We start from the raw sequence: 26,046 nt of genomic DNA, 5'->3' as shown, positions 1-26,046 counted from the left end.
CTACTGGAGCACGATGGCAACTACTGGTGCAAGGGAGCAAATTTTTTGCATAAACTTAATTATTTATATGACTTTTTGATAAAATAAAGCGGTGAAATTTGGCAAAACGACTAAACTAGAGACGAACTATTTACCAAAAATAACACATGTCGTTTTTATCGAAAAATGTTGGTTTTATTTCATAATCCAATCTACTGGTACATTACAACCATTGGTACCGGCACCCTATCGCCAAAAAAAATGATGTAGAGCAAAAAAAATCTGGGTTTTAAAATTGTTGATGGTTATTTTCCTCTTAAATGAATCTAGATTCTTCAGTATTGAGTATAATTGATCGATAAAAGCAAACCCAAATATGCACCACCCTTCAATCATATCTCAAAGATAATCATTTTTGTCCGAAATTTGAACCAACATCTGCTTAGCCACAGATTACATTTATCGTTCAATAAACAATAAACAGATATTCATTGATAGCAACCGATTTTTTTTCCTGGCGGAGGGAGTAGAATTACAAACACTGATCAATATCACTATAGCGAAATTTCCCGAACGTGCTCAACAGCTTGGAAAAGTTGACCTATTTTTTCGGTTTGTCATCTCTTCCTTGTCCTCAGTTATAGGCGTAGTCTCTTTTGGTATATTTCGGATTTTTTATTGGCGCCTTAATGTTTTGATAACTATCCCCATTATTTTGCAGATTTTTCGTACATTTCTTGCACTCTGGAAAGAAGATTGATTTATATGGCTTTTCTGTGTTTTCCTACAGTGGCAGACAGTTCGTCCGTCAAGCTAAGAGCGGGAATATTTTTACTGCCATTTCAAAAACGGATGAGTTTCCTTCCGTTGCTGTACACTTGAGTAGGATGATTGACCGACTTATCAATGTGTGTCATCGTACCGGCCGGGCATTCTTTACTTTATTTCTATGACGAGCCACTTTTCGCCCCTCTTTGGCTGAGAACTTCTGTTCAATCGGACTTTGATAGCGCAAAAATCAATTACAGGCGTCGTCGTCGTGTTTCACCAGTCAGATGGTGACGAAGCAACTAGATTCACCAGTCGCGCGCCGCTTCACAGTGGTTCAGATTCAAACTATCATGGCACGAATTTAAAATTATCAATATTTTGCTATTTTTTATTCATAAAAGGTTTTTTGGAACATGGTTTAGAGTTGAAGAACCTATTTGAGTAATATCGCTTGAATGCGCCATTGAGCGAGTAGCGATTTGTACTTTATAACGATGTCCTTTCATCATTCAACATACCTACGTTCGGTATTGCATAATCTAGGCAATACGAATTAACGATCGGAAAAAATATGCTAAAACCCAAGTTTGCACGTATTATGGTGAAGATTTAATAGTCAAGTTTCGAAGCAAAAATAAGTTTTTTTTTTTGACATATACAGCTATTTAGCGCCCAAACATGATGAAAACGTTTTTCTTGTTAAATTCTCGTATGTTATCTTAAATATCTTATATTTAGGATGAATGTGTTTTTTCGACATTTTATTTTTGTCAACTTTTTGTAAATTTGGACCTCTGTGCGCTAGCACCTACATGTGACTGAACAAGTCACAGTGGCACCTCACATCGGTGTTGAATAATTAGAATGATGTTTTATTGACGTTCCGATTTCGTGTACAGCAGGTGCGATAATAATTAACCTAGATTGGTGTGTGTTAATTTCTGTGCTGGTAGAATGTGGACTGCGCAGTCGGTAGTACTTCATGTAGTATATGTTGCATGATTGTTTAAAAAACTATCAAATATCTATGGCAATACAATGCTAGATAGTACTAATCTATTGATATATGACAAATGAGAGTAATAAAACTAGGAGCCATAAACCCTAAAAAACCTTCTGATCTTCTGATACGTTTTAAAAAACTTCAGACTCTTATGTTGATTATTCTAATTCATTATTGGATTATGTGTCTCTAATCCTCTTGAATTAGAGATTAATAGGCCCAGATAGCCGTAGCGGTAAACGCGCAGCTATTCAGCAAGACCAAGCTGAGGGTCGTGGGTTCGAATCCCACCGGTCGAGGATCTTTTCGGGTTGGAAATTTTCTCGACTTCCCAGGGCATAGAGTATCTTCGTACGTGCCACACGATATACGCATGCAAAAATGGTCATTGGCATAGTAAGCTTTCAGTTAATAACTGTGGAAGTGCTCATAAGAACACTAAGCTGAGAAGCAGGCTCTGCCCCAGTGGGGACGTAAAGCCAGAAAGAAGAAGAAGAAGAAGATACTGCTCAACGAAGACCAAAGAACGGTTGGTTCGACGAGCAGTGCCAGAGAATGACGATTGAGAAGAACGTGGCTAGAAGGATTAGCGATGTTGGTACCCAGTACCCGTCAGAGCAGTGAGCGGTACAAGGAAGCTAGGAAGTCCGAAAGACGGATCCATCGCAGAAATAAAAAAGAGCACGAAGAGGCAGTAATTGTTCAGGCGCAAGAAGCTATGGAACAGAACGATATGCGACGGTTCTAAGAATCTGTCAATGCTGTGCGGAGAAAAACAGTACCGTTTCCCGCCATGTGCAACGACCGAACTTGTTAACGGATAAACCAATGGTGGTCGCCAGGTGGAAACAGTACTTCGAGTCATTGTTAAACGAAGAGAACGAACGTGGATATGGTAGCAGAATTCTTATCAATGACGATGGACAGGCTCTGGAACCTCCTATTAATGGGCTTAGAAAAACAAAGCTGCTGGGAAGGACGATCTGCCGACCAAACTTCTCAAACAAGAGAGTAAGCAGCTGCACGAACTCCTTCACCGTATCATTATTGTACTACGAGTACAACTTGCAGACCCATCATCTGTTTGTAGATAACAAAGCAGCGTGAAGAGTGAAGAGAAACGAGTTGTGGCAAATTATGTCCGACCATGGCTTTCCAGCGAAGCTGATTAGACTGATTCGTGCCTTTCAAGTGGGGGACAGCGAGGATCGAACTCACGATCAACACCACAAAGACAAACTACATGATAGCTTGTGGTCAACGTGGGTCCAGACGTGTTAGTGGTAGCGGAATGGTGCTAGGTGGTGAAAAGTTTGAAGTGCTAGAAGAATTCGTATATCTTGGAACACTAGTGACGTGCGATAATGATGTTACCCGCGAGGTAAAATGACGTACTGCAGTTGCCATCAGGGAACATCTCGGAATGCAAAGATGGCCGGCACAATGGCCGACTTCTCCACCTACTCACGTTTTCAACGGCACAAAACTGGAGGAATAGTTGGCAAATGTTCCTGAGCTTCTTATTTTAAGCTTTCTGCTAGTGCACAAAGCCAAAATAAAAAGTGCACTGTTATGGGATGCTTTCTTTGTGAGATTTGTGCCTTTGAAGTTTTAGTGCAATCTTAGAAGTTGATTCCAAACTGTTTCACCTTTACGGGCTCAGTAACCAGCTCAAGTCTCGTAGCCTACAAACAAAAACAAAACTCGCGTTTTAGAAGACACTGATCCTTCCGGTGGAATCATGGACATTGAAAGAAGTGGTGCGAACAATAATGTGTGTGTGTGTGTGTGTGTGTGTGTGTGTGTGTGTTTACAATCCACCGCCCACTGACCGGCAGTGCTTTTATGGAAGAAATTTGTGTGCACCTATTTATCGAGACACTTAGATGTCTGTATAGATGTAGACAACTTTAGCCCTGGAGATGGAAAGTGATAGCTCTACTGCAATTCCAACGACCCATTTCTAGAATGGCTGTTCATACACACACATTCTGAGGTCGTTTTCATCACAGCAAGCCCCGCACGAAAGCACCCAGATATTAATTGGATATCTGAAATGATTTCATACTTCCCGAATCGAAATAGTTATTTATGCAACAAGTTGCAAAATGATGATTTTTTCAGCACGAGTCGTACATTTATCCAACGAGGCTTGCCGAGTTGGATAAATACGACGAGTGCTGAAAAAATCGAGTTTTGCAACGAGTTGCATACAACATTTTTTGCAATAACGAAAAATGCCGGTAAAGTTGGATTTTTGGGTATATTTCAAGAAAATCCACATGGCCATCCATGCGTTGTAGCAACTCAGTGTTTCTCAATCAGGTAGGCTGTGGAATGACTGTCACAAATTTTCACACTTTCATTGCTGATTCTACTTTTAAAGACAGACCAGGTAAGGATGCCCCACTTAGAATTTTCAACCATATTGTATATGCTGAATTGCCAAGATTACAAGAACCGCCCCATAACGTTCCCGTCCTTTTATATAGTGAACCCATAAATCCTCTACTTCCGCAAGACTTAGAATCCCCACGGTCAACCAGCTTCTGAATCTCGGATCCGAATCCGATTTAATTCGGTTCGTCAAATGGATGAAGAATCAACTTAAGTTCTGATTCTACATCCATTTGACGAACCGAATTGAATCGGATTCGGATCCTAGAATCAGAAACTGGTTTGAGAAAATCACAGCATTTCAATAAATGACGTATGGAGGTGTTCCGACGCCGATTCAGTAACTTTCAAAACAGAACTGAAAAGTGCTACTTTTCGATACTGTTATCAGTGCTGAAAAGTAACACTTTTCAGCACTGTTTGTATCGGTAGGAAAAGTAGGCTGTTATGTAGGTCATTCCCTTGATAAAAAGTAAGCCGATACGCAATCGAATTGTAAAAATTAGATTTTCGACCCTGGCACGTATTTAGTGGTTACAAATGGTCATATAGTTTTGAACGATCTCACCAGTTTGTTGTTCTTTCCATTGCTGCTTCAAACCACTCATAAAACATCTATAAGCATTTTTTTCACATCACAAGTAACTTTTTTCACATTGTTTTCCGAGTGGCATAGCACCATCAGACGATTCAAGTTTTCATCGGTCGAACTTTAAAATGACGCGTAATCGAAATAATTTTCTGCTGAATCAACACATTCTTCTCACAATTTAATACTTTTCTTCTTAATAGCTTCGGGTGGCATAGCACCACTCTTCGTTTAGATATTTTCACCGGCCGAATATATGAAGAATCAAGATGAAACGTGGCAGCAAATACAAAACACGTCAACCCGCGCGCACAGCCTGCTGCGACCCAAGTGCTGCGAACAATACTCGGCATTAAATTAGAAAATGGCATCTGGCGACGTCGCATGAATCACGAGTTGTACCAAGTGTATAAAGAGGTGGATATTGTCAAGCGTATAAAATACGGCAGGTTGCGTTGGACTAGTCACGTTGCCCGGATGCCGGAAGAACGACAAGCAAAGATAATATTGAAATTTTAGAGAAAACTTCTCGTTCTACGGTTCAACGAAAAGCTATCGCAGCTGTCACATCACTGATTTGCACTGGTAATTCGTCAGGAGGCCTCAATTAAACCTTGGTTAACGTCTTGATGTGAGAGTCTTGATGATTATTGTTATTGTTGATATTTTTCATAGCTTTTTCTATTTCAAGCATGCTATGATTGAATTGTTTGCTTCAATCACGGCATAAAAAAAAACAAGGCAGGCTCTTTACTGATGTAATTATCAAGTTTGATTGTAAAAATGTGACGTCACACCTATCGTACCATATACCTTCCGGACCACTAGATCATTTTTATCGTAAATTTGTTTGAGGTGAGTAGCTGTCAGTTTCCGGAATATATCACCTTCTTAATATAGTACACCGTGGCTTCAATGATAGAATGATTTCGAGGCCTGCGGTAAAACTTTAAGGCCGCACCCTATCCATTTCAAGAAGCAAATCCCAAGAACCACTCCATATATCGATGCAAAGATGTATCACTATGATTCTATATATGTAGTGCACAACCCGATAAATTTTCAGCTTCATCGGTTCACTAAAACTCGAGATTTGCTTCCACAAAGTTCTGATGATTATTGTTAGAAAGAGACGAAAGATAGGGAAAATAACACGGTCTCCCGTGTCCCCTTAACAGCTGCAGTAGCACACGGCGGCTACCGTAAAACGGAAAATTTTGTTAACAACCGTAATATTCAACAGAAAGCCCGGACGAGGCCGCCGACTTCATGCTAGGCCGCGCAAACGATAGATTTTTGCAGTTGATCGATCGATTCCGGAAAGTCTGTGAGATATGCATTAATCATGTACCAGATGCCGAGAATCATGCAACTATTTTCCATTAACATAATCATTTGTAACCATTATTCTTGCGATACGCGTGATTTCACAACAAATATAACGACTAACAAAGAATCCAGAAGTTTATAACCTATGTTGCCAAACACTAATCGTACAAAGGCACTGACTGGATCTGTACATTTTCGTAGAAAAACAAGTTTATTATGTTTTTCAATGCTCTCTGATCGTGTACAAAATAGCTATTCCGAGTAAAAATGTAAATTGTGTGCTCCTTCCTATGTTGCACACGGTGCAATCTCCACCCAACCTCTTTTTTGACGATTCTCACTAACCACCAGAAATCGGAGTGATATTTGCCTATTACTTTTTTGATTATAGGTCGTGCTACTTCAAAAATCTACAACCAATAAAGAAGAGACTAGGTACAGTAATCCTATTTATTGTATTGAAACAAAAATGTTATGTCTAAAATTCAAGTTTGCCCAGGGTGAAGGAATTTGCTTTAGGGATTGAACTCTGGACCTTATCCTCAGAAATAGCAATTTGATTATTTATCAAACCAAAAATATCTGAAAAATTCATCCAAGAACCATGCAGGCAGTCAATGTTACCTACTGTAATTTGCATATCAATCTTACTTACTGTAATACATTGCATATAAATTATGAAACTCTTAAAATCTATATGTTGACTACGCAGCTTTGCAGATCTAAATTAGGTATGTACAATATAGACCTAAGACTTTTATGTTTATTGTAAGTTATATTTTGGGTCAATTGGCTTCTTTTATTTTTCGATACCTCTACTATTTTGTTTTTCATTCAGCTACCCTAAGGCCAATACCTTTCCCTCAGATACTCCCCGATCAACTATGGCAAGAAGCGAGCTCGCCAACTCATGGTAGGGAGCAGAACCTCTTGGGCACTTCCATGATTCACTTTGGCATGGGGGGTTTTTTCTCGGCCGAATTGTCTGAAACATTGCAATAAGAAGCGGTACAGTACGACGCATATTGTGGCCAAATTTCAGCTTTCTAGCTTTCAAAAAACCCCGCTGCCGAAGTGAATCAAAAGTGCCAAGAATAGGATTCGGCTCCCTACATTGTTTTTCACGCCCAAGTTCCCTTTCACAGAATGGTTTGTTTATGACCAAATGAACCGCACCGTAAAGTGGTGAAAGATGCAGCAGCAGCAGCATTGTGGCCCGGACCACAGTTACATATCCTTATGCATCAGTACTGAACGCAAATAACGTCATGAAGCACCACCAAACCTACAAACTCATGCAATGACAATTCCACCCACGGCAACAGCTAGGCGACGAAAACTACGTCGACTCGGTGCATTCACCATGTGCATACTCGCACATGTCCATATGGGCGCTTTCGATTTCAATTAAATTCATATTTTATATGCATCTTTTGGCGTAAACACATCGATTCGTGTGTGCACGCAATAAAATGCAACGATAAACTTGACTCACCACTACAACAGCTCGAATTGCATCGATGGACCCACAGTAGGGTGCCGGTACCAATGGTTGTGGATGTACCTTGGACAGTGCAATAAAACGTATATAGTTTTGTCTCAAATTCCAAACAGACTCATAAAGTTCTGTAAATATGCATACATGTATGAAAAAGTATAAAGACGACCAAAAGGAGTAAAATTTATAACTTCAGGTGCGCTTAAATCCCACGATTTGGCTCTATATTATACAAATACAGATCATTTAACATTCTAGACCAATTTTGAACACGCACCTTTAAAACATTTTTCTAGACGTTAGAGAATGCTGATTCAGGAAATGTTGACACCTGAATCCTTCATAGAACGTTTTTCTCTTCAAATCCAATAGTTTCGAACTTAAAATTTTGCAAACAATCCGCTTTCTATGGCCCTTTTTAGAGTAGAAGTAGATGAAAAACCGAATTTAGTACTATACCATTTAATTTCACTAGAGTTTATCTTTTGACAGATACGCGTAATTCGACCTCAACTCGACCTTCGGTATCGTGTACCGTTTTGACTCATATTCCGAACACTTAAGGCCAACAGTGGCTTTAAATGCATTTGGTGGGCATAATTTAGCTGATATTTGTGAAAATTTTAATTTATTCGTAATGTATACCGGTTAGCTGTTGAGTGTGTCGATAAAAATGCTTATTTGAACTCATTTAGTATTGTTTTTACGTAAAAGTATGGAACAAAATTTTGGTTCAAATGCTGAACACTGTGTTCATTCTGTCTCATATTCCGAACACCTTGATTCAAATTTCGAACAGCACGAATAAATCGTATTCAAATGAATAATTTCGCAAATAAATCTATCTGAGCTAGTTTTATTGACCTAGAACTAGAGATTCACCACTACTCCCGAGGTATAAAATAAATTGGAAGATGATTAAATTTAATTTTAATTGACTGCCATTTCCTGGCAATTTGGTGACATATTTCAGCGAAACATTTCAACCACATCGCCATACAAAAATCGAGTGTTCGGAATATGAGACTGTTCGGAATTTGAGACAAAACGGTACTAGACTCGACGACCTTTTCAGAGGTTACTCTCGAGTCAAAATGGTCGCTCAAACATGCATGTCATGAGTAAAATTTCAATCTTAGCGTTTAGTATCATACAGGCGTATCTGCAGTGATCGATATATCTTAGTCGATTTTCTGTTTTGGATTTGTACACGAAATTCAATCGATTTTCATAACAGTTTACGATGCTGAATGCCGAAGAACGATGAGTAGTTTCTATTGAATCAAAAATATTCGTAGCCCGGCCAAGTTATTTGCTAAAGAGAAAATCAATCATTGCAGTTACGCCCTTTACATTACAAATTGAAGATGATCGTGCACGATTTCCAATAATTCCGATTAATTGTGAATAGAATTCTCCTCCTGTTAAAAATGTTAAAATCATTCGAATGAGGCAAAGAACATTTAATTATTTTGCCACGAAGTTTTGTTCTTAGGGTATCTACTATTGGTACCAGCATCCTACAAAAAAGTGTAAACGAAAGTTCATGACGAACTATTCGGGATTACAACCGGGCCCCGGTGAAGGAGACTGTCTGTCGTATATTATTGTTATTACACTCACATATAATGGGCGGACATTAATTGTATCGCGTTTCTTTACGACTAAATGCGGCTCGGATTGGAGGAGCGAAGCGGCTAGATGCGGTTCAATTACAAACGCGTATACCAATTGCACCGTCGAATCCCGCGCTACCGTCGAGTCTGCGAGCCATCGAATTAAATTGTTTTATTTTTATTGGTCGTTGCCGCGGATGTTTGTTAGCCTTTTGCCAAAAAGTATTTTATTACTTTTTCCTTTTCCGTTCGTTAATTGATAATTGCATTTTTCTCGCAGCTTAAAACATTTTATATGGGATACCGAGATAATTCGATATTTGCCCACCCATGTCTGTTTCGATGTGAATCAATTTTTTATTGCTTGCACGAAAGTTGTTCAAATTGAATCGTTTCTGTCAGACCAAATTTGAAATATTCATATTTATAGTCAAGAATAATACATTTTGTAATGAAAACCCGACAAGAGAGACATAAAATGCCTCAATTATATTAGAACTTGTTATTCATATCAACGTTTGTTATGAGTTCAATACATTCTCCTAATTTTGGAATCTAATCTGTGAAGATTTGTATCATTGATTATCTGATAGCGGAGATATTCCTAAATTCCTTGGGAATATGGCGTGGCCATGACGCTTATAAATATCTCCGGCTGTATAATTTTCTCATGTTCAGTCATTCGTTTTTCAGAACAATACTTGCTGTTGTACTAAAAAGGAAGCAAATTGGTGCAACAGTTGTCAAGTAACGTTCGTCTATGTCTCTTGTGCCAGTTTGGCCGTATAATAATTGAAAACTTCAATATAACATCATATTATAATTTTCTTATTTCATAGAGACAACTCAACCGACTTGTTTGATTTGAGCTTTTTAATAGCAAACATTATAATTTTTTTTTCGATTAAATGATTAAAACCAAAATGCCGGTCAAAGAAATTTTATGCGAAGAGTGTCGGTCCCCTATGTGACATCGGTGTGTCTTCAAAACTAGGTGACCAATTATTAATATCCAAAACTAGAACATTTTTTTGAGAAATTCAGAATGAAAATGAAGCAAAAATATTGAAAAACAAAATAAAAATATCGTGATTGGATTTTTCTTATGATGAAAAAAAAATGCTACTCGTTGTAATTAATTAGTAAATGGGGGTTCCAAACGTGAAGGGGTACGCTACAATGTATTAGTAGGAATTTATTTTTTTAAGCTTTCCAAAGGTATTTTTAGGGTATTTTACCGGCAAACAGGAAAAATAACATAAGCCAATCTCCTGGCTTATATTTGGCTCCCATACATTGCACATTGGGGGAAATCTGAACCCAAAGGAGGAAAAAATTGATAACTTTCTTAAAAGAAAAATTAAAAATAAGTTTTATATCTCATTCGAAGGGACATTTTTTTTCAAGAATCGACTGGTGATGATTTCATGTATGTGGGACAGCTCTGAGATAAGCTATGGTGGCCGTTTTTCCCCTATTCCTTGGAAAGACCAGACTTTCATGTTGTTTTGGGTAAAACTGATCTGTTGTGGAGTATATTTCCCATGAACTTCATCATTCCTGATTCATTCAACAATTTTTTACAGAGAACGCGATAAATAGATGGAAATTTAGGGGATTCGGACTCTGTTCTAATACGGATCATCAAGCATTTCTCAATACTACCGCAACTGTAAAGTTCGTGTGTACCGTTTTCCAACTCACCGTCTGGCTTGGATCTAACTCAATACATTTGCCGCCTTTGAGTTAATTCGTTTGATTGTTATATTAGTTTATTGTTTTGAAGTGCTCTAGTGTGCTGTCGGCTAGCATTATTTCCAAGCTTCTGTAAGCGACAATAAATCTCCAATGTTTCTGTGTTATTTTATAATCGAATCCCCCAAGCCTAAACTTTCATCTGATCATATGGTTTTGACATGTCTATGGACTGTTTGTGCTCAACTAGTTAGAAAATCACAAAATGTGTGTTGGTGCAATCCGGACCTTTTGATATGGTCCAATAGGGACCTCTTGATTTTCAACGAGCGCTCAGTCTTGCCCAAGAGCTCTATTATGAGTGCTGAGAACAATACAGTCAACTTTCCTTTACTCGATATATGTGTTTTGAGCTTTTTTTTTAAGTTTAGCTTCGTTTTATAATCACTGTAATATAGCGTACTTTGTCCCTAAAATGTAAGTCGATAATTCTCCAATTGAATGTTCCGAGACTCGATGCTGTCTCTTTAATTTTTTTTCCAGTCAGTTGACTCTAAAAAATGGAAATTTTTCGCTCTTTGAGTTTATTTTGTTTTTTTTTTTTTGCTTGAGCTTACATAAGAAGTTCAATAAGCTTTGATACCAAACAAATCGGGGTTATATTTTATAACTACCATAGCAAAAACGATAAAACTTAGGGTTGTCCGAATTGGAACATGGGGGGACCGAATTGGAACAGGGTTGGTCCAATTCGGACCTTTTGGAGAACTTTGTTCGAACATGTCTAGTCAAGTCCTGGAAGGAGATATCACACAACTCTATGAGAGAAAAGTGCGCGCGCTTAATCATGCTGAAAAGATATGGCCAAAAAACTGTTACTAGGTCCGAATTCGTCCATGTTCCCCTCAGATAATCATAAATATAGCTTGCAGAAACAAGTTGCTGTGAAATTTGTATAAAATGTATGGTTATTAATTATTGTTTGTTCAAAATATTGTGAATAATTTACCTTCTTATATTACAAATTCCAAACATTTACAAACGATATGCTATAGTTTGGGTACACGATATTTATTTATTTATTTATTGTCGTCAATCATGTTTGTAGACCGTTACATAGAATTTCTTATGAGCTAGTTTCACTAATACATTCAATTTACCAACTTGAGATAATGTGCCGAAGTATTGTTTTAGCTTCGCTTTGGACCAAGTTAAGTCAATTAATTCATAATGTTTATTATAAGTAGTCATCATTTGGTTTATTGGCCCGGATTTTGCATAATTAGTACGGTGATAGTTGATGGCAAATAGTTCTCGATGGCGTAATCGTCTGGATGGTACATAAAAGTTTAATTTAGATAATAATTCTGGTGAATCAACTTTATGAGAAACAATATCGTTTATAAATGAAATCATTGCATATTCGCGACGCTCTCTTAATGTTTGAATATCAATCAACATACATCTAGCTTTGTAAGATGGTAATGGAAATTCGGACCAACCTAATTTGCGAAGAGCATATAATAAAAATTGTTTTTGCACTGACTCTATCCTTTCTTCATGTACTGTTGAAAAAAGGTGACCAAATTATGCTGCAATATTCAAGTACTGATCTAACATAGGCAATAAACAATGTTTTTATTGTGTATGGATCATCAAAGTTTTGAGCGAAGCGTTTAATGAAGCCTAACATATTATTGGCTTTATTTATCATAGTGTTATAGTGATCGATGAATAGTTATTTATGCAACAAGTTGCAAAATGGTGATTTTTTCAGCACGAGTTGTACTCGCCGAGTTGGATAAATACAACGAGTGCTGAAAAAATCGAGTTTTGCAACGAGTTGCATACAAGCCCTTCAAAGTGTATATGGGAATTACTATGGGAAAAGCAAGCAATTCATTAAATCGGTCATAGTGTTTGCCCATGTGCTCTGTGAGATACATTCATCAGCTACAACTTTGCCGAAGACCGTTTTCAAATCGGACGCCTCAGTAATTAGTTATTGAATTATATCTAGTCACAAATTCTTCAGCAGTGCTTATTTAACTTCTTAACAGGCAACATTGCTGCACCTGGCGCGAAAGATAGCACGCACAAATCATGGCTACTATGTTTTACTGCATATATCCAGTGATGCCTGCAGAACAGTCCAATAATTATAGTCAAAGTTTTACAACTCATTCAAAAATCAATAACTAATTACTGGGGCGTCCAATTTAAAAACGGTCTTCGGCAAAGTTGTAGCTGATGAATGTATCTCACAGTATCAACGTAGCTCTAATCCCCAAGAGCACATGGGCAACCACTATGACCGATTGAATGAATTGCTTGCTTTTCCCATAGTAAATCCCATATAAACTTTAAAAGGCTTGTGCAGTCTCAGTTTTTGTCCGGATGAGCTCAAATTTTGGGATGACGCCCAGAATTTGATCTAGAATCGAATGAGCGGTGTGGAGCAAAAACGATTTTTTGAACCACTCTAGTATACAGCCATGCATAGTTTCAATTCAGTATTTTTCAATCACGTAGGCTGTGATAAGTACCCATGAATGTCACAAATTTTCACGCTTCTATCGGTATCATGCACATCTTTATTCCCTTATAGAGGAAAGAACAGGTAAGTCAGCACAAACAGTAGCTGACTACAAATGCTGAACGACCCGGTCCCACATCAGAATCGCCAGCCTGTGTCGGAACCAGATTGCACAACGGACTCGAGTGAAGTGACTCGCCGTGTAAACCAAATGGAAAATTACTTCACTCTAGTCGAGAATTGTCACCTCGCTATAACCAACCAACCTTACGCCAGTCTTAGATAAAAACCCAAAAAATCAGATGCAATTGTGCTTATTCTGTGCAGCATGTAAAGCCAGACGACTAGGTGAGGTATCAACTCGCTCCCATTTGAATCACATTAGTCGCCTAACGTCATCCGAGGTGAGAACGACTCGTCTCGACTCACACTTTGCGCAGAACGCCTACCAAAACAGTACTGAAAAGTGCTACTTAAATTGAAAAAGTGCTGAAAAGTAGTACATTTTTTCGGTAGGAAAAGTAGGCCGTTATGTTGATCAACTTCTCAATGAAAAGTTGATTGATTTGCAACAGAATTGCAAAAAGTAAGTTTTTGCAATTTCTCATCGTAATAGGCTGTTTTTCATCACGCCAATCTGTCATGAAACGGCCTGCTTTCCTGCACTGAAGTATGCAGTGCGGGAATAGTCATTACCTAACTGAAACCAGTGCTGTAATGATTCATTACGCAACGCTTTCTCATTACGCAACTGTTTTCAGTTGCGTAATGAATCATAACACAACCATTTTTCAGAAATTGTAAAATAATGGTGGATGCATTCCGATATAATTTCTGATACACTCAAGTGGTCTTCTACGAAATTGCAAAAAATGTTGTACGTAATTCGTTGCAGAACTCGATTTTTACAGCACTCGTCGTAATTATCCTACTCGGCAAGCCTCGTAGGATAATTTTACGACTCGTGCTGTAAAAATCATCATTCTGCAACTTGTTCCGTAAACTACTATTTCAGTGCACATCGTACCTTCGTGCTGTGCGTACACGAATTCTCTCTGCTCTTGGAAGTTTTTTTTTTTTAAACTACCTAAAGCAATAAAACAGAACTTTTCAGTGCTACAAAAACAGCACTTTTCAGTGCTAAAATTAAAAACAGTACTTTTCAGTGCTGCTAAAACAGTACTTTTCAGTACAATTTTTTCTACTATTGATCCCTTTACTATCCTTGTTTGGACCCGTGCCGTCGGAAAAAGGAAGGGTGAATCTCTGAACTCACAACTTCTATCCCAAAAAGTGGGATTTAAAACTGTCACTAAACGTGGCAAGAATGGAAGGAAGGACGTTTCTCCGAAATGCGAACTTTCTTCCAAGGGTGAAATGAATAATGTTGATAATTGTATTGAAATGAGTAATCAGTTCGATGCTCTAGACAAATTTTCCGAACACCAAATCGAAGCAGCCTCTAGCCCAGGCTCTTTGATTCAAGTGAGGAAACAAAGAGTGCCGCCTATCGTGGTCAGTTGTTCCGAATTTGGGGGATTTAGGCAGGAGATCTTGAACTCCATTAGGGGAATCAAGGTTTCCTTCCAAATCGCAAAGAAAGGAGACTGTCGCGTTTTGCCAGAAACTCTTAAAGATCGTGAACTTCTTCTCAAACATCTTTAAGAGAAGAAGCACAAATTGTAGTTAATTTTGTTCACTTTAAGGTGAAGGTGAATCGAAGCCAAAGTTCAAATTTTCAAGAGCACGGATCTGGAGAACCAAGCATCTGTTTGAGCTGAAAACCTAATCAATTGGTCACCACCAGCTAGTGACCAATCGATTAAGTTTTCAGCTTAACCGGATGTTTGGTTCTCCAGATTCGTGCTCTTGAAAATTTGAAGTTTGGCATCGATTCATCTTCACCTTAACAAAAAATAACTAAATAACATTGAAGCTTTAGAAAAAGCAAAACTTATGTTCGTGTACATGGGACGTGGGAACATTTCCAGAAACCTGGAGGAAATTACCAGAACCCCACTCAGTGCCGTCGGTGCCAAAATTGAGGTCATGGTACAAAAAATTGTCGCATGGTTGCTAAATGCATGATTTGCGGAGGTTCTTCTCACGCTAAGGACGTCTGTCCAGTGAAGGAAGATACCACCAAGTTTATATGCTCAAATTGCGGGAACAATCATAAGTCCAATTTCTGGGATTGTCCTTCGCGAAAGAGGGTCATTGAGGCTCGTGCCAGGCAGATGAAAGATAATATCCGTTACGATAACGGTCGTTTCCGGAATTTGCCTGGTAGAGTATCGAACAATGCTCATTTTTCAGTTAACGATCGCTTCATCATGAATCATACCCATCAGGAAGATCATAATCATGCTCATTCACAAACTAATTTTAATCCGTCGGGTAACCGTTCGAATCTTGCAATTTCGAATGTGTCTACCCACGGAAAATCCTTTGCCGATATCGTAGCAGGTAATTTGAACCCCTCCCCTGTTCGTACTATGAGTACCCATTCCCATACCCATTTGTCTACCGAAAATTCTAACAGAAAATCATCAGATAATGTACCCACTTCAAGTGATATGTCTGCCTCTGAATTCAATTTTCTAACTGAACAATTGAATCTAATGATTGATGCAATGCTCAAAGCCACCACTATGACTGAAGCAGTCCAAGGAGGTGTAAAATTTACAAATCAAATTGTTATTGGATTACGTTTTTCTACTGGATCCAAATAATAATTTAAATATTTTAAATTAGAATGCTTGTTCTTTGAATGGTAAAGAGGACGAGCTGTTTAATTTTCTTACAGCTAATAACGTGCATATAGCAGTTATTAACGAAACGTATTTAAAACCTGGATCTAAACTCAAAAGAGATCCTAACTTTTTTTTATCGTAATGATGGGGCATGTGGGGGAGTTGCAATCATCATTCATAGGCGTATAAAACATCAACTGTTTTCTTCATTTGAAACTAAAGTTTTTGAAACTTTAGGTATTACAGTTGAAACACAGCTTGGTAAATATACTTTCATAGCTGCTTATTTGCCTTTTCAGTGCTCTGGACAGCAAGTTAATTTCTTGACTCGCAATAAGTCAAATTTTTTGTCATTGGTGACTTTAATGCCAAACATCGGTCATGCAATAATTCTCAAAGTAATTCCAACGGCAGAATTTTATTTGATGAGTGCTCTTCAGGATATTTCTCAATTCAATATCCTGATAGCCCTACATGTTTTTCCTCTTCTAGAAATCCATCTACGATTGACTTGGTCTTAACCGACTCTAGTGATCTTTGTAGCCAATTAATTACTCATGCTTATTTTGATTCTGATCATGTCCCTGTTACGTTTCAAATATCCCATGAAGCGATTCTCAATCCTATCAGCTCCACTTTCAATTATTTTTGAGCCGACTGGAATACATATGAAACGTATATTGACTCTAATCTTGATGTCAACATTTCTTTACAAACTAAACGATGGAAATTTCCTCGACTTCGCTGGGCATAGAGTATCATCGTACCTGCCACACGATATACAAATGCGGAAATGGTAACTTTGGCAAAGAAAGCTCTTAGTTAATAACTGTGGTAGTGCTCATAATAACTAAGCTGACAAACAGGCACTCTCCCAGTGAGGACGTAATGCCAATAAGATGAAGAAATGTCGCATGTCGCATGTCGATTTTCATACAAACTGCTCAACTTTGGCATGGTCGAAAGTTAATCTTTTTCAAGCAGTCGAGCTGAAATTTTCCCCACCGAACTACAAATATGTTGTAGCCTCTGTCAAAAAGTGAGATACTAGGTGAAATTGTTTGGAATAATAGCAGTTTTAAAAATTTGAATTTCTGTTTGGCATTGAGTTCTTGAATTGTATATCACCTACTATTTGAATAGGCGTCAGTTTTTTTAAGTCCTATTTGAAGCTTTATTTTGTTTTCTACACGTGAAGAAACAAATGTGCACTCATTTTAAAATCTTCAAGTTAATTCGTGTTGATTTTAGTACGTTCATTTCGGGATGTGATGTGCCAACCGTTATATTGTGCAGCAATACCCCCACTAAGGATTACCGCTACACGTTGGACTGTCAGCGCGCTCGTGCTTCCTCTTGAACGATTCCGCGACGACGGAACGTTTCACACAAATGTTGGATCCGGTGAGTTCGTTTCAATAGGGTCCTAAAATGTTCAATGAAATCTTGTTTTTATTTAATAACACGAAAGAGCATGGTACTACAACCACTCTGGCAAATTAATTAACTCATTACGCGTGGTAAAGCTATACAAATTATGGGTGAATTTGTCCATCTTTACCACGCGTAATGAGTTAATTAATTTAATAACCATGCGGATTGGATTACCGAACAGCTCAATATAAATGTCAATTTACTCTGGTAAATTTCCCCGCTCAAATAACGGCTATATCAGGCCTGCCCAACCTTTTTGAACCGCGGGCCAAATCGTAGAAAAAAATTTGTGTCGCGGGCCACATTCTTAAATGCACACAAATTCCCATGAAGTCTGACAAAAGTAAATGAAGTTCATAAAACCTGACAAAAATCAGTGTATGGAGTCATTTGAAGAAATCGAAAAAAGCTAATTGCTTTAAAAATTATATAATAATTATATAATATATAATCCCTTTAAAAATTATATAATAATCTAATCCAGAATATTTTAAAGAATTTACCCAAGAAATTTCGGATCTCGGGATTTTTTATAAATTGTACTCCGAATTCTGTTCTTAATCCAACCTAATATTATTAGCATGAATCGAAATGTGCCAAAATTGTGAACACACTTTTACGAAAATCTTGATCAGAATGTGCAAGATATTACAAGAATCGTGCCGATGATTCTTTCAGAATCTTACTCAATAATCATTTTGAAATGCCACCTAGAAATCTTTGATATTACTAAAAAGTATTTCAAAAAAACCTGTTCATAATTTTATTATAAACTCGTTAAGTGTTCAGGCAAAATGAAACGTAGCGTAATGTTGTAATCTTGCCCAGGATTCTTGAATATAATGTATTGAATTCGTTGAAAATCTTGGTTATGTTCAGAATTCTTGATAAATCCTGTTCAAGATTCTGTAAAAAGCCTGCCTTGCTTATAATCCTGTCAAGTATGAATGTCGAATGAATGAATATCGACGGAAGTAATGGTAGAAACATTGTTAAAATACCCCGAATTTGAGATTTAGAATTTGAATCAATCATAAAACTAAATATCTACGAAGGTTACAACAACAAAACAATTTAAATAACTACTAAGCCACAATATTAAGTTGGAACTAAATTGATAATTAAATAGGCTTAGAATGTTCTTACTTCGGATTGGTAGAATATTCACCGGGCAAAATATGAGAAAAATCTTCAAACCCTCCGCGGGCCGCACAAAATGAGGTCGCGGGCCGTACGTTGGGCAGCCCTGGGCTATATCATATTTAAACTTTAATTCAAATGTTGGATCCAAAAATGAACCTTGACACTTATGATCATGTTTGACGTTCGCTTAGTCGAAAAAACACCACAAGGGTTTTAGTTTTAACACTGGGGTTGATCCTATCTGACATTTCGGAAGGGACACGGAAAACAAAATAGGGTGAAAGCACTATATTTCGACCCATGAAACCAGAATTTGAGTAGAAAACTCCCAAAAACCCTGCAAAAAAGCATCAACTAACATTCAAATTTGGCAGTCGAATAGAAAAACATATTATTTGTTCATGTATAACTTCTATTAGATGATATTTCATTGCATTTTTTGTATTTTTATAGATTAATGACTTAATCTTTTTGTGCTAGTTTTCGACCCACTGTTTTATTTTTCGACCCATGCATGAGCTAATTTTCGACCTGTACCAGATTGAAACAATATAGCGGGTATATTGTATGAAAAAAACTTGAAACTATAGAATATTCTTCGATGATTTTTCTTTTAGAATTACATTCCAGTGGAAACAGTGTATGCTTCCCATTTCCGTAACGAACTTTATGATAAGCAGTTCAACAGTTATTATCTGATAGATCTATGGAAGGCTCCTGAATACCATAAATACTGGTTTTGTATCCCTGTCACATCCTTTGAAGATATTGAATGTAAAACGATTCGTCAATAGTCTAATAGTTTGTTTGTGGAATTGCGTGATTAAGTTGTGAACTACGATATCATAATTTGAGAAGAAAATAACCATCATCGTTTTCCGTTTTATTTGCTCAAAATTTAAGCAATATTCAATGCATGTTTTTTTTCACTTTTGATGATTGCTGATGATTGAATGATGGATTCTTGATCCTTATGTACAACCTGTACGACCAAGGAAAAGCGACATTCATGAACACTGATCGATTTTTCTACCATTTAAACGGTTTTACGTGGATCAAACTACATTATATTCTAGGATATAGTACAGCAATGAGATATTATCATTCAAACATGTAAAACCATTTTGTTATTTGTACATTACATTTCATTATTTAATAGTTCAAGTAAAAACTCAAATTCTTCTTTTAGCTCTCGACTTTGACTGCTTTTTTAGGCTTCGACTTTTATTTTATGGGTCATTTTGGTACATTGTTTTCTTATTTTTTTCACTACAAATTTTGCTCGAATCGTTTTGCTTTAAACAGCGTGATCTTGTTTCTTCTTTTCGGATTCTCTCTTCAACTCCTTTCTAAGAATATTGCGATATTATTTATCTTGCTTTATCAATTCACCTGGATGGTTGTCTTTAAAATAGTTTTGCCTTTCAGCAGTATCAAGAAACCCTTCAACATGCTCCAACATTGAGTCACGTTTCACTAGCCATCCCCGTCGCTGACTGCCGAACATCATCTCTTCAAATTCGGTCTCCTCCTCCATTGTGGTCGGTCCAGGACGAATAACGGACTGTTAGATATTTCTTCGCCAATCTTGAATTGATTATGTATATGAAATTTCGGAATTCCATAATCGAGTTCTTGTTGACTACCTTAGATGCTATTTGCTGGATGTCGGCTTCTGCGTAGACTTGTCTGTACTTTTCTGGGCGCTATAATATGTTAATCCATATAATTTTGATAAAATTGAAGCAAGATCAGTATTTTTTTACCGTTTTGGTTAAAAACCGTTGAAGCAAGAAATTCAACTCCACTAAAGAACAACCACCACTATGAACGATGTTTACTTTTGATGAAGGGTCGAAAACTAAAACACATCACCTGCTGAAATCATGGCATGCTTTTTCGACCGGTCGAAAATTGAAACCTGGTGTTTTAATTTTCGAACAATTTCAAACGCGTAATAACATTTATTTTCGCTTATAGATAAACAAAATTAATTACAATTTGCTTAAATTTCATCAGGTTTCACCAAACTTTATCGATTAGACATCACTTTGATCAGTTTTTATACTGATTTGAGCCTTTTCAAAATGTGACGAATTTTCATCAATGGAAGAAAAAGGACTGATTCAGACACTAGAAAATCAGGATTTATCAATTTAGGATTAAAACTCCGTTATAAAGATGCAATTTTTATTGGATCATGATAGATATAACAGCAATGGCATATTCCAGTGATTTATAAATGTTTGAAAATTTCAAATAGTAGTTAAAATAACGTTTGTTTTATCAATGGGTCGAAAATTAGCACTGGGTCGAAAACTAGATCCCTTACCCTACACCCAAAATTTGAGTTTAAGCCAAGGGGTGTGACAAAATCTAAAAATAACATAAAAAATGTTTGTTGGACTTCAACAAACGAAAAACATTAAAAAATTGAGTAAACATGTGTTTTTGGTCTAAACTTAAGCGTTTGGCACTAAAATTGGATCTTTAGGACCCTACTGGGCCTCACATGGCCTGTGTTTTATTAAGGGCTATTGGTGATCGGGTTTGTCCCGATCAACTAAGATCGGCAAGCTGCACAATCTGCGGTCAATTTCGCTTCTGAGCATTTCAAAAACTATGCGAGAGTTATATTTATGACTACTTCACTACCCTGGTGATCATAATAAAACTTGTTTACTGGAAAAAGGGTTCTTGTTAGTCTACCGTGGGAATTTGGTAGAGCTGGTCGAAGCAGTTTTTACAATTTTGAACTGCAGGTCAAGGTTTAAGGTAAAAGCTGCCCAAAATCAGAATTGATAAATTGTATTTATTTCCAATTTGTTTAGCTTTACATATGACAAGGTTGATATTTTTTGATCATTGCACCACGAGATATGCGGAAGGCTGTATTTTAAATATATGTATCACCTGCCACTTTTAGTGTTTACGGAAGCATGAACAGATAGATTGTCAATCCAATAGGAGCTCCCGAAAACATCCGTAGAGTAGAGGAGAAGATAATCAAATTGCAACGTGTTACATTATTTTGCATCCTCATTATATTGCACCATTGTTGTATTTATCCAAAGCTTTGACCAGTTCGTGATTACTGATGACGGCGTATTATTATTTCCTTTATTATTTTTTTAAGTCACATAAACCATTGTAAAGTTCGTCACTAAAAGTGACGGCATGTTCTCAATTCGAATCATTCATCAAATAGTACAGCATTTTTTTACATAAAGTAGGCCTAAACAAGTGTAGGTTGCATGGATCACATTACTTACCAAAGTAAAACCTGAACATGTAACTTTTTATCCCTTCCCTTCACGAAAATCCCTTCCTGTGACAATCATGAAGATGCAGAGGTGATCTCGGTCTCTAGTAACAATGAATGTCAAACCAACTTTCCTTCCCTTCCCCGATGACCGTAAGGACGTGGCCGGCGCCGTTATTAACTTTTTAAACGTTGACCTCTTGAATTGTGCTCATTGAGAATGGTTCGCATATCCCAAGCCCCATTTATTGGTTCTCTGTGCAATTTCGAATGATCTGGTTAATCACGGAGTAGCAACTACGAATTGTACGGTAATCTATGCTTATGCTTATGCTTATGCTTTATGCAAACCTACTATGTACAGTCGTGCACAGTAATGTAAGCGGTAATCCCGCACTCGTTGTTTTCATTATGCCAACTGATGCAGCGGAAGCCGAAGGAATAAAGGGATAAGTGGTTGAAAATCCGATAATAGAGTTTCATATATGAACCCCTAAGCTACGTAAAGAATGTATCTCAGTTGGTATGTAAAGCCAAACGAACGAAAAAGGAAATTTCCATGAACAAACCTTCACACAATAAAAAAGCACTCCTGCAACTCACGTTTGACCTACATCGGTAATGTGTTCCAAATATGTCAAAGCTAAGTAGCTTCCGCTGATTAAGATGAAATGTATCCCAGATTTATCGCACTCCTACAGGCCTACAAAGAATGAATAAGCACCGACAATCCGAAGGATAACTATTTCTCAAACCAGAGAGCGCAAGATATGTTTGCCAGCCAGCACAATCATCAGCTCCAGATTCGCATAATGGAATCACTTCGCACAGTGGTTTCTAATTGGATTTCGTTGTTCGGTTTCCACTTGTTAGACTTGACCGGCACGGCATTAGATGTGCTTTGGAATCGAACCCCAAGCAAGTTTATTGCTCGCCACTAGCCACAGCGCCTCCTCAGTGTCGTAAAAGACTTTGCTTCCCATAGAAGTGGTTTTCCACCCACATAGAGACCCGTTGAGGAAAACTATGGGGAATCGGGAGTTGGGAATTTTCTGTAAACTCTCGAGACAAATAAAAGACACTCTTCAGCAGAATAAACCGAGTGGAAGCAATAGATGAAGGTTCTCTAGACGAGTATTTCCAAAGCGATATATGCAATGATGAAGATACATATATGTAACATAAGCATAAGTACATCGAAACCTCTTTTTACGTATTTTTTTTCGTAATGGTTCGGGGAAATGTAGGTTGAATTTTACGGTAATGAAATCATTACGTAAATTTGTACTAAATTTCTTAAATTAATATCAAATAGACTACAAACAAGGATTATTTGCCAAAGCCTGTGTAAAATAATGTTAGCTATAGGCTAATTTGCCTTAGTGTGTTCTAGGTCAGCCAAGAACTCCGTGGCAACCTACCAAGCGTAACAAGTGATCTCCTGAAGGTTTATTAAATGAAATTTATGTAAAAGAATTTGACTTAGAAAAAAAGGTATCAGTGTAGGGAGTAGATGCTATTAGCAAATACTTAACCACCGCTTCGACACGGTTTGCAAGTTTGCACAGTTATTTACCGGTTATTGATGGATTTGCAAAACACTCCACGTAAATAACTTTACAGAGAATTTAAAACACGCTTGGCAGTATCGCTCCACGCTGAGCAGAAAACGTTTTTTCACTAGCCTGCTTCCGTTCTGGTCACACTCGATAACGACGACAACGTGCCCAAGCTCGGTTTCATATCCTGTTGCAAGGAAGAATGTTGAAATTGAAAACAAAGTGTTCGTAGGGGAAAGTAGTTTGAATACGCCGGTGGGATATCATAGTCGATATATTTAGACAATGATTTAGTTTTATTTTCAATAATTAATACAATTCTATTGAATTCTCAATTTTTTTGTTTATGCGATTATTGCATGAGATGGAGTGGAATGATATGATTATTTACATATACAATGAGACTTAAACACCTATAAGTTATACAAATATTATTTATTCTCCAAGTTTTAACACTTGTAAAATAAAAATAAAATACTTGTGTAACTTGTAAATGTTTAAATTACGTAAAAATAGTTTTATCTGATATCAAATATTATAATGCGATGCATGTTCTAGTCCTTCTTTGTTCCATTTTTTTTTCAGCAAGTGTTTCAAAGTATTGTGCATTTTCCCAAAGACTTTTTTTCACAGTGCATTTTTCTGAGCTTTCCCCTGCCCGTTAAACTAGCTGAGTTTCTGGGATATTTGCGTTGGACTATCCTAGGTGAGTAAGAACGGGGAAAACTGACTGGATTCTTGCGAGAGCATTCCAATGGTGCAATCCAGATGCTAATTTTAATGGAATTTAAGCTCTAGATTTAACAATTGAATGATTTTACTACAGTAGTTTGTATTGTAACGATGAGGATAACGACGTTTCACTTGAAACAAGCAGGATAGATCGCTATATGCACGCTGATGATTACATGATGTTACTAACAAAAAAATATGTACGAAGGAAATAAGATTCAATATAAATTATTACCACATTATATCAGAGCAGATATCAATTTGCATTTTGATGCTCACACAATTAGCCGCTGTCCATTTCTCATATCATCATCGCGCAAGTAACAATGACGTTTGGACATCCTAAGTGCTCTCCAATATCGCTTCCTATTGTGTGTCAAATGGTAACAGGTCCATTTGGCAAAGCTGAAATATCTGCTGCAGCATTCTCCCACGTTTATAGCTCAATAATACGATCCACCATAAGGAGCTGCTGAGAAAAAAAAACCGGTAATATATGTTTCCCTCATCCTAATGCAGAAACGAAAGATGTTCACATTCACATCGGATATCGGTTTGCCATCTTTATGGTCGGCGATGGCTTTGTGTACGATGCACGGAGAGCATTCCCCCATTATAAGCGGAACACGCTGTTGAATGAATATTAGAAGATTTGGTTTGGGTGAACGGGAAAGCTTTATTCGATTGCGAACTACAAGCACATTGTACACATGTAAACAAACAAGAGCAGAAGATGCAGCTGATGATCATTCAATGACCTATAAATGCCCATAAAATAAACCATTTGATTGATGATGATTGACGATTCGAACGTAATATGCAGTTAAGCTTTGAACTATTGATTACATTATGGGTCCATACTAAACGTTATGCGTACTGTCGCTGTTCGCTTTAGCAGGCCATACACAGATATGGAAACTGTGGGACTGCTAAGCGTCGGTGATGAACCGTTCTTCAATCGGAAACTACTTCAACAAAGTTGAAAACTTGCATTTAGGTATTTACAACAGGAAGGCTTGGATTGCATTACCTATTACAGCTTTGTCTTCAATTCCGAACATTACTCATATTCCGAATAGAAACAATTTCAAAAGTAAACATTAGGGCGATCCAAATTTTAAAAATGTTTGAAAATCCAATCTCCCATATGCTCATTACCATTCTTACCATAAAAATAGTGTTCTGTGAAATTTTCAGCTTTCTAGATGGTGATTTAAGGGTGGCCCAAGGGCAATGTAGGTTTATATGGAAATTACTATGGAGAAATTTTGAGATATGTTACAAACTGTTAGGAATTCTTAAGGTTAGGAACCACTATTGTTCCCACCTCGGCTTTGTCCTGGGACTCAGGGTCGTTTACGCGATATAAGGTAAGGATGGTAAGGAACATATGGGAGATTGGATTCTCAAACATTTTGAAACTTTGAACCGCCCTAGTGAACATTGATATTTTTACAACTTTTTAATTAGGAGGACTTGAATTATAGAAAGATTTATCGATTGCAGCAATTTCAGTGATTTTCTTTGAAAATCGCTAGAAAAAGTAGAGAGTTAGTAATACTTTCGTTCGTTCGTTGCACTAAACCCGTAGCCCACCTAGTGAAATGCTTTCACCAATCGGGCTAAATTTTTAGTTGTCAAATAACCGAATACAATAGAAATTCAGCGCTACCAACACTGACAAATTACGGTTTATGTCAGAAAGAGACGTTTGCTTTCGTTTTAGGTGGGCTATAACCCACTTAACGGG

The 26,046-nt window shown here is 37.3% G+C and overlaps 1 protein-coding gene across 4 annotated transcripts in view; it reads right to left on the bottom strand.

Annotated features, from left to right (window-relative positions):
* The window catches only part of LOC5570582 (guanylate cyclase 32E), a 169,667-nt gene that overhangs the window by 98,819 nt on the left and 44,802 nt on the right, over positions 1–26,046 (bottom strand). The window contains exon 1 of one of the 4 annotated variants that reach the window (XM_021849031.1): positions 4,719–5,054. The exons of the other annotated variants lie outside the window; for them this stretch is intronic. The gene's annotated coding sequence lies outside the window, so the exon portion shown is untranslated. Of the gene's footprint in view, positions 1–4,718; positions 5,055–26,046 lie in introns of those variants that run through there. 4 annotated transcript variants of the gene reach the window in all.

The sequence above is a fragment of the Aedes aegypti genome, chromosome 3 (genome assembly GCF_002204515.2).
Source record: "Aedes aegypti strain LVP_AGWG chromosome 3, AaegL5.0 Primary Assembly, whole genome shotgun sequence".
In the NCBI taxonomy this organism is placed as follows: Eukaryota; Metazoa; Arthropoda; class Insecta; order Diptera; family Culicidae; genus Aedes; species Aedes aegypti.
This window is presented reverse-complemented; position numbering and strand designations above follow the sequence as displayed.